The sequence below is a fragment of the Panthera leo genome, chromosome E3 (assembly GCF_018350215.1).
Source record: "Panthera leo isolate Ple1 chromosome E3, P.leo_Ple1_pat1.1, whole genome shotgun sequence".
NCBI classification, from domain to species: Eukaryota; Metazoa; Chordata; class Mammalia; order Carnivora; family Felidae; genus Panthera; species Panthera leo.
This window is the reverse complement of record NC_056694.1, coordinates 32,125,640-32,143,663: the sequence shown is the minus strand read 5'-3', so window position 1 is coordinate 32,143,663 and position 18,024 is coordinate 32,125,640. Positions and strand designations below refer to the sequence as shown.

The 18,024-nt window shown below is 55.0% G+C and overlaps 1 protein-coding gene across 10 annotated transcripts in view; it reads left to right on the top strand.

Annotated features, from left to right (window-relative positions):
• Positions 1–18,024, top strand: part of CLEC16A (C-type lectin domain containing 16A) — a 201,831-nt gene that overhangs the window by 100,354 nt on the left and 83,453 nt on the right. The gene's annotated exons all lie outside the window — the stretch shown is intronic.

Here is an 18,024-nt window from a genome sequence, read left to right as displayed (position 1 = left end):
AACTTAGGCTGGCTTCAGGAACAGAAAGGGGAGTTGGCTGACGTCACTGGGAAGTCCAGGAGTACACTGCCTTCAGGCATAGCTGCATCTAGGGACTTAAGCGGCGCCATCAGGAAGCCGCTGCCCTTTGTCTCCGCTGGGCTTCCCTTTGTTCTGCCTTCATCCTCAGGAGGGCTCTCATCAGATGGTGACAAGGAGGCCGTCTGCCGTTCCAAAATCTACTGAACCGGCTAAGCAGCCCTTCCAGAAACAGGCAGGGCTGCTCTTTCCGGTGACTTGATGGAGGTCCACAGCAGGGCTCTCATTGGTCTGGCTTGGGTCCATTGACCATCCCTGAACCAATCTGTGGTCAGAGGAATGTGGTTCACTAATGGGCGAGGCCGGGGTCTCGTGGCTGGTCCTGGAGCTGGGAGGTGGGGCCCATTTCTTTTGAAAGAAAAGACTCAGACTCCACCTGAGAGTGAGGAGGGAGGTTGCCCTCAAAGAAAACTCAAAGACAGGGAAGTTGAGCAGGCAGGACCCGCAGAGGGCCACCCTTTGTAGCATATGGTAAAGACAGGGTCCTGTTGTTTTAAGTCCGCTTTATTGAGATCAGTTTACGTCTGATAAAATTCACCAAGGTTTGGCGTACAGTTGAATGAGTTTTGACAGAAGCGTTCCGTTGCGTGACCCACGATCCTGATGTAGACCCCTGAGGGTTGGCACTTGAGCCGGATACCCCTGCCCTGCCGTGTGTTCCCTTGAACCAACGATGGAAAACACCCCCCGCCCCGCTTCTATTTCCTCACCTGTAAAATGGCGACGAACTTCCTTATATTATGGGCCTGTGTTGAGAACTGAGCAAAATACCGTATGAAATATTACACGACTGAGCATTATGTCCAGGGTATAACTGTGCTCAGGAAGCTGCAGTCCTCTGTATTACCTGCTAATTAAATAAGGTGATGCATAGAAAGTGCAGAGCTTCCTGCGTGAATAGAGGATTCTCCGTAAGTGATTATGATGGGTTTTACCTGTTTGTCTTAACTTCTTCTTCTTGCCTTCTTCTTGTTCTCTTTTTGTCTTCTCTCTCTTGGAAGAACAAGGGAGCTGTGTCCTGTACGGGCCCGCTCTCTGCTCATCTCCTTTGGCCCCTTCCTCCTTGAGAGATGGCCACAGGGATTTCTTTAAGGGTTTAAATTGATTAAGCTGACTGGAGAGAAGATAAACCAGTCTTTCTCTGATTGGATTCAGGGAAGGAGGGAGACAGCTTGCTTTCATGGGCAGCAAGAACGTTCGCATCCATGAAATGGAATTAAATCTTATGCTGGGAATTCACGTTGCTTCCTTCCCCCTCCACCTAGGAATGGCCCGCTGAAAGAAAGGTTAAAAGTCTTTCACTTATCAATTTTAATTGACTAGATTGCTAGTTGAGATCACTTAACTGAACCTTTTTGGGTAGCTGGCCATTAAGAAAGTAATGGCTGTCTGTCTTTACCCAGCCCCATCACAAGTTATGTCTTCGCTAAAGGGCGCCATCCAGAAAGTACTAGGAATTGTGGGTTTTATGAGCACATGGTACTAGAATAAGATATGCATGTGTTATTGTTTGACTTTTCTTTCTTCTTTTTATTCTTCCTGGCGATTGTTCCTAAATGCTGGATCTCCCCTTCCATTGGGGAAAAGTCAGCACGCTCTGCACGTCACAAAATGCCTGCTATGTACATAAAATGTAGGCAACATCATAACCTAGACGAAGGCATTCATATTTGCCAAGCGATTGGAAACTGGGCATCCTCCTTGTGAGCGTAGTAATTTGAGGAGGCTGACTTCGGGGAGAAATGCTGGGGGCTGGTCAACTTTTCTGGAAGGTGATGTGATACGGCGGACAGGCACAAAGGAATGCTAGCTCCAGCCGACCAACAGATCGCAGGAGGAGGTGACTTAACCTGTATTTACTGACCTTGTCACACGTTGATAAGAAACCACAGCCGCATCACATATCTCCAGACCAGCTGTGAGCCTCTGGGTCGGGTGTGGCAGGTGAGCTCTGACAGGCTGGCTCCTGAATAGGAGCCTCGTGGAGGCCTTCACCCCTGCCCCTCCGGAAAGAAGCCAGCTGCCCGTGCTCGAGCCTGTTTTGTTTTTGTTTTTGCCGGAGAGGAGAGTGGCTTGGGGCAGAGGTCACAGACTGGCAGCGTGAAGGAAGGGAGGGCAGGCGGGCAGGAGGCAGGGAAGGGGGATGGGAAGGGAAGGCTGGCTTGACTAGATAAAACAGATCAGACTTTTAGAGAGAATGGCCCCGTGAATCACCACCTACCCCGCCTCCAGCTTCAAAGGTTATTACTCTCACTGCCCCTACCAGTTCTCTTTTTATATACCCGCACCCCGCGTATTAAAGCAAATGGAAGACGTCGCATCTATACATACTTGTCTCTAGCAGACAAGGACTGGGGGCTGCTCTTGTTAACTGAATTGGTTGCCACCCTTGCGGATGGTGAGCTTGCCCGGCCCCGCTGCAGCTCCAGATGGAGCCCGGGCAGGAGGGAGGGCTGGCGGCACCGTGCCCACTCCGACAAGCCATCGGGCTGGTGGCATCGCTCAGGGCCTTAGGGTTCCTGAGGCTCAGCGGCCTTGCCTCTAAAATGGTTCTGAAGACTTGCCCGGGAGCTGTTGAAAATCAGATGAGATCACGTTGGTGAAGCTCCCGGTGCCGTGCCGGGCCCATCGTAGGTGCTCGGTGAGGGGAGAGCTGGCTGTCGTCCCTGGTGCAGCTGCTGGAGAAGTGATGTAGGGCTCACACTGCGGGGGTCCGCGGGGCGGGCATCTTCGGCTTTGGCAGCGATTTGGAGGAGCGTATCCTGACATGTTTGAACCAGTTCATCACTTGTATGATGTCCCCATTTTGGGGGTAAGAAAGGCCGCGCTGGCTGCCTGCGTCCAAGTGAAGGGAGCCGCACCGGGCAGGGCACTCCTGCGTGCTCCCTGATGGGCCTCCTGACCGACAGGCCCCTGGAGTGCCCTGAGGACAGCAGGCTGTGACCAGAAGCCAGCTTCCTGCCAGAATTGGCACCAGGGCCTTCCAAAAGGAGTCTTGCCTGTTTCTAGAAAATATGGCCTATCACGGTAGGGAGAAATTCCCCCCCTTGTCCATATATCCTAAGTAGATACCAGCCATCCTTGTGAAACTCCGGGATTCCTTCCCAGCCTTTTCCACGTGGCCACTTGACGTTTACATAGTGTGGCCGTAGCATGTGCGTCCCACACCTAATCTTGTCCCCTGATTTTCTAGACCCAGTCCGCAGATCCATCCATTCATTCCACGATGTGTTGGGCGCCTGCTGTATGCCAGGCACAGCGACGGGAGCTGGGATGTGATGGTGAGCTGAGGCCAGCTTGCTCTCTGCTCTGGTGGTGCTTCCAGTTTGGAGTGGGGGTGGGGAGGGCCGCCAAAGGTAAGGAAGTAAGTACACAATCACAGGTTGTCGGAGATGGTCTGTGGAGGCGGTTGGACGGGCTCTGTGCTCGAGAATAAGTAGGAGAAGAGACCTCCTAGGCTGGTTAGAGAGGCCTGTCTGGTCAGGCACCGTGCAAGGAGGGACCAGAAGATTGTGGGAAAAGGCAAAACCGAGGCCCGCCAGTTAGAGGGGATGGCAGAGGTGACGCCGGAAGGGGAGAGAGCGTGGTGTGTCCGGCAGCTGGTGTGGCCAGCAAGGGAATGAGGGGCTGAGATGAACCAGAACTCAGGCCCAAGGCAGCGGGAACCCATCTGAGCATTTCCACAGGGACATCGGTCCTTAAAGTGTACTTCCAGGTCACTTGGTCCCAACAGAGCCCCAAGGGGCTGGAGAGGCCACGTGGGAGGTGGTTCTGAACATGGGCTTGGGGACCAGGCTGTGTCTGGCGTGAAATCCCAGCTTTGCCCTTGTAACGAGCTAGCGTATGGCCTTCTACAAGCAAATTTCGTGTCTTAGTGCCTCAGTCTCCTCATCTGTGAAATGGGAGTCGGTGGGAGGAGTGAAGGAGTTAATAGGTGTGAAGGGCTTGGAGCAGTGCCTGGTGCGCTCGCCGGCCAGCCGTTTGGAAGGCCCGGCGGGGTTCGGGGATCAACCAGCAGTGCGAAAAGGGGGATGGGAGCACGGACGGCATTTCGTGGCGATGCTGGAGATCCAGCTGGACTCTGGGCTCTGAGCTTGGTGACAGTGTGGGCAGCAAGGGGTGGGGCTGGGGGGACAGCGACTCCGTAAGCAGGGGACCAGCCCTGGAGGAGGAGACGAAGCCTAGTTGGGTGGTCACAGAAGAGGTGCTGAGTGGCGGCCCGGCCGTGATGCCCAGGGCGAGGGTCGGGCGTTGGCAGACACTGTCCTCGGGAGAGGTTCTCCACAACTGTCACGAACTTCGCAGTTACCGTGTCGGGCAGTAGAACATTGGCCGAGGCGTCTCCTGGGACCGTTGCATACCTGGTGGCATTTCTCCTTGTGCCGTGTCACCACACAGATGGCTGTTGCTCACAGGTGCCCACAGCAGTTAGAAACCTAGGTCGCACAGTCTGTGCGAGGGGGTCCCAACCCTCCAAACGCGGGTCTGCACACCAGCAGCTCTCTGTACTCTGGGCCTGCCTCCTCGCCCAGACTTGGACACACCTGTGTGGGGGCCTGGAAACAGGCCTGTGGAGGGTAGAGCAGTGGTTTCCTGTGGTTCCTAGACCTGGGGACTGCACTGCCCAGTACTGTGCCAAAACGATGAAACCCCAACAAACCCCTGGGGTTGGGATTGTCAACTTTTTATTTTACGAAGTCTTTTTTTTTTTTAAAGCATTTATGAACTACCATTTCATAAAAGAAAGGAATCCCAGATAAGTAGGAAGGCCATCATTTCAGAACAAGGGACAGACTTTCCAAGAACTATGCCAACGTGCTATGTTTTAATGGGGTCTATTCTTTTATTCACCTTTGAGAGACAGAAAGACAGAAAGACAGAGTGCAAGTGGGGGAGGGGCAGAAAGAGAAGGAGACACAGAATCCGAGGCAGGCTGCAAGCTCTGAGGTGTCAGCACAGAGCCCGGCATGGGGCTTGAACCCACAAACCTTGAGATCATGACCTGAGCCGAAGTCAGACGCTTAACCTACTGAGCTGCTCAGGTGCCCCAGTGGGGTCTCTTCTTTAAGTAATTCAAGTACAGGCCAATTACAAGAACAAGTGTCTCTGTCGTTTTTGAGCTCCGTCTGGTAGGGGAGGTGAGGACGGACCACCTGCGCACACAGAGGAAAGTCAGATGGCCACTGTGTTAAGGCACCCAGGGGTTGCCTGGAAGTCACACAGGTTTTTGAGGGAGCGACCACCCATCTGATGGCTGGGTGTGCATGCAGGTGCCTGGCAGGAGCAAAGGCCCTGGGGTTGAGGGGGAGTTCAGGAAGATGAGAAGCAGCGGTGTGGCTGGAGGGCAGGGCAGGGTGGTGAGAGGACTGCGTTTGCCTGGGGCCCAGTGTCTGGGCCTTGCAGGTCGATCAGGGGTTCTGGCTTTCTCCTAAGAACAGTGAGAAGTGTTTTTCACCTGGTGATACGATCGCATTTGTATCTCAGAAGGCCCTCTCTGGCCTCAGTGTGAGGGTGGGTTTACGGGGTGAGGGGCAGCATTCCAGCCAGGAGTCCTGGAGAGAGGCCAGGCCTGTGAGACGGATCCTGCAGAAGCGTTGTCCGAAAGGTGGTGCCCACAGGCTTCTTACACAGCCCGGTTTGCCCCAGCAAGTGGTTCCTGTGCGCTCTTGCTTTCTGCTCTAGGGCCCAGGTACAGGGACTCTTGATTGCTGGGAGGCCCATCCTGTTTGATCCAGCCTGTGCTCTTGAACCTGACCCAGACCCGTCGTGCCTTCAGAGCTAATTATTAACAACAGTGATGTCATTTTGGTTGATCTCGACTCCTGCCCGGCAGGGCAGGCTGCTGTGGGCCATCCCCCAGCGCTCCCGGCTGTTTCTAGGCCAGGACCTGCCTGTTTTGACAAGGGAGCTGAGGGTGTGGAGGAGGCCCTGGGTCCCAGAGCACTGCGGACTCGGAAGAGGACGGATCTGACATCTGGATCCCAGCTCTGCCTCTTCCTCGCTGTGTGACTGGAGACACATCGATCCACCTCTCTGAGCCTCGGTTCCTCATTTGTAAAATGAGAGTAGCAGTGCCCGCCTTTGCAGGGAAACAGCTGTGCAGACAGGTTGCAAACATCTGGCCCTCAGGCCCACGGATGTAGTTGGGTGTCTGGCAGAATATGTGTAATTTTATGTTAGTTGACAACATTTTATTTATTTACTTACTTATTTACTTATTTATTTATTTTTATTAATTTTTTTATTATTTTTTACAACATAATATGCTCTGTTTTATTGCATCTCGTGTTGGGCAGAAGACAACACCTACCTCAATACCAATAACATGTTGCCAACATTTTAAAATCGAAGTATCTTACTGCACAAACCCAGATACCTCTCACTTTGAATGTGAAACGGTCTGGTCCCTTGGGGCGGAAACGCCCGCAGGCAGCAGCGGGCCGCCTCTTTGCAGGGGCATCCTTCGCACCAGCTTGTGCTGTCTCCAGCCGCGGGCCTGCGCTGGACCCCAGCCACCCGCTCGGCACCTCCCGCCTGCCACCACAGCGGACTCGAGCTCCCGCACCGACCTGCCTCCTGCAGCCTGCCCGTCCCCCAGTTGGGGGCGTCTCCGTGCCGGTGCTCAGACCCCGGGCTCGTCCTTGATACTTTCTCTCCAACCCGCCTTCCGGTCGGCCAGCACCCCTGTTCGGCCCCTCTGTCCAGCTGTATCCAGATCTGACCACCTCTCTCAGCTCCACCGCCGCGAGTGCCCTGCCATCTGTCACCTGCATTGTTGTAGTGGCCTCGTAACCAGTCATTTGCTTCTGCCTTGTCCCCTGCAGTTTATTCTCAATGTAGCGTCCAGCGTCATCTTCTTAAGCCAGGGGCGCCTGGGTGGTTCAGCCAGTTGGGCGTCCGCTCTTGACTTGGGCTCAGGTGGTGATCTCACAGTGTGTGGGTTCGAGCCCCGCATCCAGTTCTGCGCTGACAGCACGGAGCCTGCTTGGGATTCTCTCTCTTTCCCTCTCTCTCTGCCCTTCCCCTGCTCATGTGCTCTTTTTCTCTCTCTCTCTCAAAATAAATAAACTTGAAAAAAAAAAAAAAAAAAAGCCAGGTCACGTCCTACCTTTATCACAGTGGCCTCCTTCCGACCCTGACTCTACGGCGACTGAGAGGCTGAGTATTACCTAGCGCCGTCTGGCTGGCTCTGCTCTCTTGCTTCTCTTCAGACACGCCAGGCACAGTCCCACCTCAGGGCCTTTCCTCTGGCCGTGCCCCCCACCTGCAAACCACTCACTCCCCAGAACAAGTGCAGCTGTGGACACTTACACGACCCATGGAAACCCGTGTGTGTCAGCCGTGCTCCACATTCCGCATGCGTGTTTGAGTTTGGACCAAGGCCCCCGCTCTCTGTTATCCTTTCGTTTGTTGATGAATAGGAGAGTGAACGTCATGAGCGACCCTGCGGCATTTCCCATTTCCCCATTTCCTAGCATTCTGCGTGCTCATCCCAGTGCCCTGACAGGCGAGAGTTTGCAGGCCACTTGGAAGTTCTGGCTGTATTCATCACGTTGCCGAGATACTCTTTTCCAGCAAGGGGATTGTGAAGCTCCCCAAGCAAGTGATGTGGTTTGACCGTAAGTCCATGAAAATGTCAGCTCATTGATTTGCTTCTCTTGCAAGGCCAGTGATAGTCTTGTGGTCCCATCTGTCAGTTCTGGAAAACTCTCCGTGTTCTCTGGCTTTGTTGATGGCCTGGTCATTGTCCTGTGCCTCATCCTGCCAGAACTGATAAAATGACATCATTAATGAAGCCTGTGAAACACAAATCCAGAGTGTGGGACATTCTAAAAGACAGCTGACTCGAACTTCTCAAAATCGTGAATGCCATGGGAGACCAAAAGAAAAAAAAAAGAGGGGAGGGCGTCCATTCTATTATTGTTCTAAATTCTCGAAACGGAGGAGACCCCACTGTCCATTTGGGTTGGGTCTGACTTAGACGGAGAGGAACGAATAGCTTGAAAGGACTTGTTTTTGAAAACTGAGATTGGGAAATTTGCACGTGGACCGTGATCGGGTATTAGGATTGAGGTCCGCATTACGTTTCTTAGGTGTGATAACGGCATCGTGATTCTGGGGGAGAGTGTGTTTGTTTTTAGGAGGCGCAGGCTGAAGTGTTGAGGGCTAAGCTGAATGCTGCTTGCCACTCGGGAGTGATTCACAAAAATGTGAGTGTGTGGGTGGAGTGAGAGAGGAAGCAAACGCAGCTTATGTGAACAGTGAATCTAGGTGAAGGGCATGTGTGTGTTTATTGTACTATTGTTTAAACCTTTCTGGACCTTTGAAATTTTTCAACACAGAAGCTTAAGAAAGTGGCAAGAGAGACATGGGGCCCTTGAAAATCATTTAATTAACGAGGAGCGGCATGCTTAGGGAAGGGGCCTTGACTTCAGGAAAAACAGCTGAGTTGGAATCCCAGCTGTGCGACCCGGGGCCAAGTAGTTAACCTCTCTGAACTGTTCTTCCTCTTTGTAAAGTGGGGATGATAAACTGCGTCAGGGCTGCTCTGCAGACTCAAAGAGAGAATCCCTCAGGAATACGAAAACCGTCCTTCGCATTCGTCATCTGGACAGCACACGGGGTGTGGAACGACTTTTCTTTTGAGAATGTTCTCTGTGGGAGTGCTGACATACCAGAGCCTCATGACTGCTTCTGTCCATGGGATACATTGAAAAGCAGAGGTGGTCACACAGGCGCGTTGGTTAGACGATGGTTTCTTGGAAGGATGACTTTTAGGAAAGTGGGTGCTGGCTGATTTGGCAAAGAACTGAAACATGCAGGGGAGGCCTGATTCAGACTCAGATGGCTCCTTGGGGGCAAGTCAGTGCAAGCGTTGGTGCCTGGAGCTCAGGAGAACTGGAGCTGAAGCGGACTGATGTGGAATCAGAGGCACGTGTGGATGTGGCCTTCGAAGTCCCATCCGGAGCTGAGTGTGGTCTGTGGCTCTTCAGCCTGCACCCCCACTGCTCTGTGTCTCTAAAAGGTCTATAGTGTGCACACGGTCTCTGCATGAGGACGTGTGGCAGAGCGCCCCAGCGGGCACCCCACCTGGGCGTCGCCTGACCTGCGGACTGGGACCAGTCTCGACCCAGCTCCAACCCCACCCCACGGTCCCAGGGTCACCAGCCCCCTTGCCTCTGCCCTGACTGAAGTTTCTCTGTCCCTAGTGCCTCGTGCTGGACCTGGCACACAGTAGGCGCTCTGAGAAGGCTTGTGGGTTTGAACTGATCAGAGCCTTAGCAGTGGCTTTAATTATTCATAAACGCTTAAGGCACATTCATTAACACGAACGTGGCATTTCTGAATGTTGTCTTGAGTAATTTGAGGCAGTTGGATTGCAAGTTAAGAACCCTGCATTTGAACTGTCTTGACCATGCGTTTGAATAGCTAGGGCCCCAGTGCAGACCGCCCTCCCCATCCCCCCACCCCCTACAGGAGAACTATACCAAGAATCTTAAACTGACCTTGGAGTTTTCTAAAAATGCACATTGCGTTAATGTCAATAGTTGTGCCAGCCTACGTCATCTTACCTAAGAAGTAAAACACTGGGTTTCTGCCGCCCCCCTTGCCCCTCTTTGATACTAGAACCCCGAACTCGATTGCCCAGAAAAAAGCGTGCTTGAATTAACCCACCAGTTCTCTCAGCGAACAGAAAACATGGGATTAACAGCATTTCCCCCCCTCTATGAATCAGGCTGCTTCTCCGTGTCCTTGATGAATAATGTTGCTGGCCCCTTTTCAGAAATGAAGTAGAAATATGGAGCAGTGAAATTTGTATCTTATAAAGTGGCTGGAAATGTGGTTATAATACAGCTGTCAGTTTTGTTCAAGTGGAAAATTTTAAAGTAAACCCAATTGCAGCATTATTTGGTTCTCTTAAAGCAGGGTGATGTAGCCGTTTCCTGTGTATTGATTATTTGATTGGTACCTGTCTGCTGGACTAATTTTTTTTTCTTCTCAGTAGCGCTCATTGATGTGGTTTAATGTATATTCCTGTAATCTTTCCCTGTTTTATAAACTTACAATGATAATTGAGCTACATTAGAGAGCCGTGTCCTGCTGAAATCACAAGGTCACCTAATGACGGTGCCCTCTGTTGTCGGTTGTGTAGTCAGTAGTCCCCAGGATTGTTCTTCGGAAAAAGACAGAACTTGCAATTTTTTTTCCCCCTCTAGGAAGCAGAATTTCTAAATTCCATTCTCTGCATTGGGGAAATGAGCCGTTCTGAGTAAAAGAGACTGGTTTTGAGCTTTTTCCTTTCTTGCCTTTGAAAATCGTCATTTCTGCTGAAGACACTCCACGATGCAAGTGTTTTTTCCCCACATCCCAGTCCTTCCTGTGGGTTTGCAAATGGGGCCACGGTTTTGTTCCTCGGATCAGAGGGGACCTGCTGGCCTAGATTTGCTCAAGGAGCGCTGTCTTCTGAGGCACGGCTCGGCCATTGGGAAGTGGATGGATTTCAGACACGGCTCTGTTCCAGGGCGGCCCCGGCATTCTCACGCTCTGTGACCCAGGCATGTCCCCCTAACCTTGGATCTCTCTGTACGTCATGGGGCCGTCGGGAGGGAGGGATGCTGCCTGCTGAGCAAGTGTCTGGTGCGACCTGATAGGGCCCGGCCAGCAAAGGCCAGCAGAGAAGCTACTCCCACTTGACAGTCTTCCCCAGTCAATAAATGGGAATTCCATCTGCGTACTCACTCAGGCCAGAAGCCTTGGAGTATCCTGTCTTCTCTCTTTTTCTCACCCCTGCGACCACGCCCTCTGCCAGTCCTGCCGGTTCAGGCATCAGGTAGACCCACGATCTGGCCCCTGCTCACCACGTTCCAGGCCTGCACCCTGGTCCAGGCCCTGGACGCTGTCCTCTGTCTGGTTTGCCTCCTTCCTCCCCTGCCCTTCTCCACCAACAAGAGCCCAGGGCATCCTTTCAAAGTGGCCGTCGGAACCCTCCAGAGCCCCCCTCCAGAGCCCTGCCCGTGGCCCACAGGTGCACCTCCGCCCCGTGCCCCCGTCTCTCGCCCCTCCGCTACTCCTGTCACGGGGACGCGGGAGAGCCCCCCCCACCCAGACCGCGGGCATGAGGGTGGCTGATGAGCCCCGACGCCGCCTCACTCGAGCCAGCCTCCTTGACGACATCTGGCTGACTGGCGGGGGCAGCGAGCTGCCACGGGAAACAGGAATTCGTGGGGTGCGTGGGGTTGAGGGTTAACGTTGAGTTTCAAGACATCCCTCACTCCAGCCCACTCGATGTGACTGTCTGGGGCTCTGCCCACACAGGGCTCCTCACCCCGAAGCTGTTGGTTTCCCTGCCACCACACGTCCCCTCCCCCCACCCACGGCCCCACCCGGCCACCAGGGACAACACAGGACTCCCCAGGCCTCAGGTGGGGAGGATTGGCTTCTGGCTGTGCTAGCTGATCAACCACAGAACACCCAAAACAAATCTCTAGGGAGGCTGAAGGAGTGACATACAGCGTGACCTTTATTGAAGGTCCCCCGCAGGAACGGGCCATCAGCCTTGGGCCTGTCCTCTCCCCTAGCCCAGGATCCTGGTGCCACTTTCCCAGCACCGGTCCTGCTATCTAGCCCTGTCTGCTTTCAGCCAGTCCTCACCCTCCAGTTCCCCCCAGTCCCCACTGGGAAGTGCAGGAAGCAGGGAAAGGGGACCAGCACCTTCTTTCTGCTCCCTCGTAGGAGGGAGATGTGTTCCATTCAGATCGGTGTTACCACCTAAGTTCCTAAGGAGAGGCCAAAGTCAAGGCATAGGAAGCACCTGCATAACGTGGGGTGGCCACCAGCCCTGACTTCAGAGGCGGCTGTGACAGGGATTGCCCTGCTTCCCGGTGACCAGTGGGTTGTGGGGCAACGTCGGTGGTCTGGACTGATGGTTTCCAGATGAATGTCGAATGGTGTTTGCTCTGCTAGGCTATTAGTAACAATGATGTTGAGACATTCAAAAGTTTAAATTGGCATTTCTGCTTTGACCTGCCTGAAAATAGAAGTGAAAATTGGTTTGCTCCGCTGCCCTTAAGTGCATCAGAGGAACTGCTTTCGGGCATCAAACTTGCCCCTGACTCCCTAGGCCAGGGCAGGGCCCTAGCCCTGGGTGGCTGGTGGGAGGGCTGGTGGTTTCTGGCCTGGGGCTCTCTCTTCCAGAAGAGGGTGATGGTGGAGATCCTCTGCCCGAGTTGTGCCTTAAAGTCAATTTAGGAGCTTCAAAAGCTATCTGTGCCCAGACCCCACTCCAGAAAGTTCTGATTCACTTGTTCCAGGGATCAGGACCTCACATCTCTATTTTTAGATGCTCCCTAGAGGATTCCATCATGCAGTCAGTGTCGAGAACCACCGGGTCAGCCTGAACGAGAAATGTTCTGGAAGTTAACACTTGGTCTCTACTTTGCCGCTCCAGTTCCCTCTTGGAGCTCTCTCCTTGCGAAGCCCCCTAATCGACCGGATGTTGCGGGGACGCTGGCTTTGGCGGCCTGATGCGGCGGTCACGTCTCTCTCTAGGTTCTGAGGTCTGCTTCTAAGGCGGAAACCTTGTCCTGTCCCAGTCAGCCTTACAAACCCCTTGGGAAGGTGGCTTGTAGGAGAAGGACATCTCTCCACGGGTCGGACACAGCTGGTCGTGATGCCAGGGCTGAGACCGTGGCTGTCCTCCAGCAGCAGAGGAAGAGGAAGTCGGCTGTGCTGCATGAGGGGGGGGGGGGGTCTCTCTCCGGGAGAAGTCCGTCGGGCCCTGTGGGGGGTGCTCAGGGGAGAAGCGGGAGGAGCCGGGCCCACGAGGGAGGCAGAGTCCCGTCTGCCCCGCGGGCCCACGGGGCACGTGCTCCTTCGGTGGGTCGCGGCCAGAACCGCGGTATTTGAGCTGTTCCATCGCTCTCCCGTCCCTTCCTGGATGCACACGGCTGGGTTTGTGTAAGCTAACCGCGCATGCGGTGTGCCTCTGCCTCCGTTGAACAGCGATTCACACCCGGGGCCCCTTGTTCCAGAGAGGGAGGGGCCGGGGGGCCGGGGGGCCGGGCTGGAGCTCCCGGCCCAGCCCTGCAGCCTCCGGCTACACGTGTGCCCAGGCAGCCCCCAACCCGAGCCGTGCTCGGCCTCGTTTACGATGGACGCGGGCCGCACCGGAGCCACCCGTGGGAGCCGAGCGTCCCCGCGGCACTGAAACGCCAGCCCGTCCCTGACTCTCCGGTCGTCCTGAACCAGCGCCAGTCCTGGAAACGGCCTGCTCTGTTTCACGCAGAGTCGTAAAGATGTCTCGGGAGCAGACAGTCAGACCAGGAGGCTGAGAAGTCACTGGAGCTGAGCCTGCCTTTCCCAGGTCTCCCGAGTGTTTGTAAGTCATTTGCTTATGATTAAGAGCTACAAGTTCTCATCCTGTCGTCTTCCCTTCCTTCTTCCCTGGGTCTGCTCGGGGCCACTATTTTTTATAGAAGGTTCAAGGTGAGATCGACCTCTCCTCTCATTGCCAAATCGCGCAGAAAAGCCCCGTGCAGCTTCCTGGTTTTCGGTTTGGCATGTCCAGATTATCTTTGGCATCCACTGCTTTCATCATCGGTACCCAGGCCTTCCCGTTTGATAATCTGCTTTGCATTTTTCTAAGTGCATTCGGGGTTTTCCAGAGCCGTGCAGAGCCAGGAAACACGCATGTCATTTAAATGATTCCAGTTAACCTGTACCCTCTAACTGGTCGTTCACAGAACCCGCCTCTCCAGTGATAGGTTGCACTCTCCAGGGCAGCAAAATTGGTGAAAGTCTACAGCTTTCTCTATTTTGTGCTGGGCCCCTCCCCTCTGCCGCCTCCACTCTCATGAAGCCCCCGTCCCAGACTGTCAGGAGGCTGCAGGTGGAAGTCCCAGACAGTGTCTAGGGAAGGTTCTAGGCTAGATTTGTGCCGCCTCGTCGCCACTCCCAGAGGTCCCCTTGCCCCCCCCCCCCCCCCCCCCCCCCCCCCCCCCCCCCCCGGGCCCCAGCCCCTTCCCTTCCTGTCCCGGCATTCTCTGCAGTGATGATAACGACCATTCCTCGGTCCGTTTCTCAGGTCGGCCGCTACTGTGAGCATTCTGCATGGGTTTGCTCATTTAAACCCTCTCATCCCGCCAAGTAGGTCCTGTTATTTTCCCATCTTGCAGAGGAGGAAACCTAAGCACAGAGAGGTAGAACGAGCCGCCTGGAGACACGCCGCCAGGCAGCAGGGGCGCCAGGGGGCACACGCAACATTCAGACAGCAGAACTTGGACGCCTGACTCCAGGCTAGGGCTCCTCCGTTCATTCACGCACCCACTCACCCGTCCGCCCGCCGTTTACTGAGTGGGCACCGTGCTGGGTGGTACGACACAGAGAAGAAAACACAGCCCTCCCTTCAGGCAGCTGCTGGTGTCCCGGCAGGATTTCCATCAACAGGTGGATACAGGTGCTCTGGGGGAAACTTCGAAGCACAGAGGGGAGAACTGGGGTGGGGGGCCGTGGTGAATGGGGACAGCGATTGCTTTTGGGAGCCCCAGCTTTTGAGCCAGTTGTTCTGAGGGTGTGTTCAGCAGGCCGATGAGCTTGGCAAGAATGTTCCAGGCAGGGGATGTTCTGGGTGAGGGCACAACAGTGCCTGTGATAGCCCGGCTCAGTACCCCATGTCTGGAACATCAGCTGGCCTAGTCGTTTCCTACTGTGGCTGTAGCTGATTTCTGCAAAGTTGGTGACTTCGCATGGCACACATTTATCGTCTTAGGCTTCTGTAGGTCAGAAGTCTGATGTGGGTCTCACTGGACTAAAATGAACATGTCAGCAGACCTGCTTTCCTTTCTGGGAGCTCAGGGAAGAATTCATTCATTTCCTTGCCTTTTCCAGCTACCCGAGGTGCCTGCATTCTTTGTCTCATGGCCCTCTCCCGTCTCCAAAGCTAGTAATGATGGGTTGAACCATTCTTCTGTCACATCACTCTGCTCTCCTCTTCCACTTTTAAAGACCCTTTCTGATTAGATGGGGCCCACCCAGATACTCACAGTGTAACCTCCCCATCTCAAGGTCCTTAATTTCATCACATCTGTGAAAATCCTCTTATAAGGGAGCACGTTCACAGGTTTCTGGAATCAAAGCATGCCACCTTCAGAGGCCATCATTCTAGGTACCACAGGTGGGATGCGGAAACTGGCAGGAGATGGGGACAGAGAGGTGGGCAGGAGCTCTGCGTGACACCCTGCATGAAGGAGCCCCCAAGAACCAATAGCAGATGCACAGGGTAGGACATTTGTCCCCTGGATGTTCTTGGGTCCTGGGCCCTGCCCCCTGCCACATCTTTGGCAGGTCCTTCTGACCTTCCTGCCCCACGGAGGGCTGCGGCATGCCCATAGGGCCCTATTTTAGTGGTACAGGCTAAGACTCTTCTTCTCTCTGTGTCTCCCCACTCCCAGCCACTATCCCCGGGATGTCCCTGATTTCTGCCCACTGACATTCCCCAAGCTGTCTCCCCCAGTTCCGGGCACCCAGCCACTTCCTGCCTTTTCTGCCAGTTTTGTCTGTCTGTCCCCTGGTTCCTGCTGCTGGGGCTTTTCCCATGGTTGGTGGTCTCCCAGGCAACCCAGGCTCACTTCTCCCCACAACTCTCCTTTTGCCCTAAAAAGCTCAAATGTCAGACCTCCATCCCCCCACCCCCCCACCCCCACACACACAAGGCACCACTCCCTTGGGTCCTCAGGCCCCCAGGGCCCTTTCTTTTTGTTCTTGCACACCGGTAGTGCAGGCAGAGCTGAGGATGGTGGTTGTCTCCAGCGAGTTTGGGCCAGAAGGCATTTTAATCAAAAGTCCCAGTTTGGCTTGGAGAGGGACCTTTCTCCAGGAAAGGATCAGATAGTTCCAGTCATTAAACGGTCTGTTGCAGAACGTTAGTCATGGACTCAAGTGGTTGGATTTGAAAATGAAATAAAATAAATGTGTTTTGTTTTGTTTCAAGACATGAGAACATTGTTGACCTTGGTGGAAAAACATTCTGGTTTAGGCCCTAAGTATAACGTATGGGAACTGAGGTTCCGCAAATTCTGCAGATGCTTCCCTCGATTTTGATGGCTGTCGCTAAAACAGAAACCCACAGTAGCCTTGGATACGACCTGTGTACGCGCACACACGTACGTGTGTGCATGTCACAGGAAAGCGCAGTCACTCGCTTTGTGGAAATCCAGACCCCCCTTGCACAGCGTCGTTCACCCCTTCGGGCCGAGACCGTGGGCTCACGGGTGGTACCACTTCCCCATCCGGGCCACCCTTCCCCAAGACCCAGGTCCAGCCTTTCGCTTCTCTGCCTGCTGTGAAGAAAGTTTCTCTCGAAAATAAGTGACAGCTCCCATCCCCGCCCCGTACGTGGCCCTGGGTGACACCACGGACAAGTACTCGTTTGGGTGAGACCTTGGGGTTGACGGTGAGACCCGGCAAGGCTTAACTTGATGGGTTTGCTGGAGAGTCGGGAAGGACTCTGAATGTGATCAGCAGCCTGCTGCTGAAGCCCTACCGTGTGCCCGACGGGACCCTGGGCACAGAGATGAGGGGCTCTGCCTCTTCTCGTGAAACCAAAGGGACGCACCCCTCCTGAGGTCGCTCGCTCACAGCGGGCTCCAGGGGAGCGGTTCCCTCCCACCCTGGACACCAAGATTTAAAACTTCCATGTTTGGCAAATCTCCATCCCGGTTTGGCTGTTAGGTCGTGTGTGGGCGTGAGACTGTGTGTAGCTTTGGAAACTGTAGGAGGTAGACCGTCAGCTGCACATCAAGGGTTTCTTTGCCCAGTTACAGAGATGGTGGGGGCTCCCCGTTGGTCGCAGCTCCTCCCCCGGCAAGTCTTCAGGTTTAACTCCTGGCCCCAGCCCCTTGAGATAGCAGCGACTTCCTGGAGAACCCAGTCAAAGGCTCTGAGAAGTCCTGCAGACTCAAAGTCAGCCTGGAGCGTGGGGGTGGCAGAAGCCGCCCCTCCCCGGCGGCTCACCCGTCTGCCAAGTGCTGCCTGAGGATTTACGTGTAGAGGTCCCCCCGCCGGGAGAGTTCCCACCAGCACCTGACCCCGGCCCACTGCGCTCCGGCTCCCAGGCTCACACCCAGCAAGCCCCTCGCTCCCCGACCTCTGATCCGTCCTGACGCCACCTGGCCAGTCCCCACCTGAAGCCTGGTTCTTCCGCGGCGCATGTAATGACACCTCCAGCTTCCCCCATGCCGGTTGCGGTGGAAGGTGGGGCTGTGAGCCCGGAATAAACACGGTGCCTCGGCCCTGAGCCCCAGCCCCCGGTCCTGCCTGGGGAGCTCCTCTGTCGGCAGGGAGGGCCGGGCAGGCCGTCTGAGGGGAACCTGCCATGGGGTGTGCCCTTCCGAGGGAGAAGGGACGGCTCTGATCGGCTTGTGTGTGCTTGTGCTCGGCCAGGGATGGAAACGGGCACCGGGCTTTTCACCCGGCCCAGGAGGCAGGCACACAGCCCCCGTTGGCAGCCCCCGCAAGCTCCGCGCTCCCTCGCTGTCTCTCTGTGCGTTGTCAGGGTCGAGGCCCGAGACCCCCCGGGCCCTCGGGCCTGAACGGTCTGATCCTCAGCCGCTCTCCAGCCACACTGCTCTCTCTGGGACCCAGCTGCCCTCCTCTGTTTCCGGTCCGCGGCGCTGCTCCCTTCTGCTTCTGACTGTCGCACGAGCCTGCCCCTCTGTCTGGGACGATCTCTTCCGCCACCGCGGTCCCTTTGCTTGGCCATCTCCCCGGCATCCTGTAGACCTCTGCACATAGCTCACCTCCCAGCAAAACCTCTTTGGGATCTCACTGTCTTCGTGGCGTTGGCCACCATTTGTGCTTTTCTGAGTTCGTGTGGTTATTTGATTGGCGTGGGTACCGAGGTGCCTGGGGGCGGAAACCCTCACTCTTCACAGTTGAACCTGCTGCTGA